This window comes from Vigna unguiculata, chromosome 3 (assembly GCF_037176805.1).
Source record: "Vigna unguiculata cultivar grain cowpea cultivar isolate G323 ecotype 2 chromosome 3, ASM3717680v1, whole genome shotgun sequence".
NCBI classification, from domain to species: domain Eukaryota; kingdom Viridiplantae; phylum Streptophyta; class Magnoliopsida; order Fabales; family Fabaceae; genus Vigna; species Vigna unguiculata.
In genome coordinates, this window is record NC_140794.1 from 11698799 (window position 1) to 11700662 (window position 1864).

Consider the following 1864-nt stretch of genomic DNA (forward strand, 5'->3'; position numbering starts at 1 on the left):
AATAAATGTATTTAAAGTAAATAATTTTATTTACATTTATTATTATTATTTCAAATTTTAAATCCAAACATTATTATTTAATACGTTAAAAGAGATTTCTCACTGAATTAAAAAGCAGAGAACATCTTCCTTTCTAATAAACTAATTTTGAAATTTAGTTTAAAAAACATTTTATAATGCATTATAACATATATTTGAACATGTATTTGTGAATGTTGTATATCTTTAAATATTTCAATTCAATACATATATATATATGCACACTTATTTAATGAAAAATAAATTTATTAATAAATGTGTGCAATCAAGTTTTTTACTTTTATTATTTATTTAGTGAGAAACTTATAAAGTCTAAAGTAAATGTATTTCTTATATATTATATATAATAAATATTTATTTATTTGGTTATTTATTCTTCGTTATTTCTCTTTTTATCTTTGTTCTTTATTATAATTTAATTGTTGTTTACTATTCACTATTTATTCATTTATTTATAACATTTACGTTTAATAATGGTTAAATTTACAACTCAAAAGAATATTATTAGCTTTGCAATTGTATATAATATTATGGATTATATATTAGATTAGATACCATTAGATATTTGATAATTCAAAATGACTTTTACTCAATGGAAGGTGAGAAGATTTTTGAAACCAGTGTAAAAATTTTTCAAAAAAGTAGGTAGATTTTTTAAAGTATTTTTCATTGAAAATTATAATACAATAAATTCAAATATAACATTGTATTGAGACACACAAAACCTCTTTGGTTTCTTCATAATTAATGCTAATTAATGGCAAAAAGACATTGGAAGAGACCAAAGTTTACATTGGAGGTAGTGTTGGACGAAACTGAAAAGTTATTTTTATTCTTCTCAACATCTTTTAATTTCGGAGGATGAAAAGTAAGATTTGAAACTAAAAAGTAGTGTTGGAAGAAACTGAAAAGTTATTTTTATTCTTCTCAACATTTTTTAACTTTTGAATAATGAAAAGTATATAAACCTCTTCGGTAAGCTAGGTAAAATAAAAATAAAAGTCTTAATTTTTAATCAGGTAAATAAATAACTTTAAAGTAAGTAATTTTATTTTCATTTATTATTATTATTAATTAATTAATAAGAAATTATTAATTGATCATATTCAAAAAAATATGTCATATTTAATGATTATTCTTAAAACAAAAATTATAAAATACCTAATTTTGTCTATAGAAAGGAGAAACTATTATTATTTATATAAAAATATTTGATAATTACAAACTAAGTCATTATGTATTTCTTTTAATTTTAAATTATAAATCTTTTTTTACTATGAAATTTTTAGAATGTGTGTTATGGATTAACCTATTAAAGTTTAAGAAATATTTATTGGAGCATGAGCTTTATTTTAAATTTGTTTGTTGAAAAATTTAGAAAATTTGGATTCTACCTTTATGATTTGCATTTATTTTAAAAATGAATTGTAGTTTATAATTTTCATTTACTTCACGATTGTAATTCTCAAATAGTAAATATTATCTTATAAAATAACATTAAAATTATATTTGAAATTTTTCACTCTCAATGCTGCAAAACGTTTTAGTAAATATCGTGTAATATTTGTAAATTCCACACCAAATCTTAATAAATTTGTTTTATTACAATTTTTAATTTAATTTATTCTAAAAAAATTAGTTACCTTCAAGAAACTTTGGATTTTTAAAACAAATTGATTACCATCTATGGTATGATACTTACTGCTTCAAAACATTAATTATGCAGACCACCAATTATGTTTTTTTTTTTGGACATGGCACTCCCTCACTAATTAAATGAATGTTGTATCTTTCCATGCAGACCTTCTCCAACATGTCATTTCCA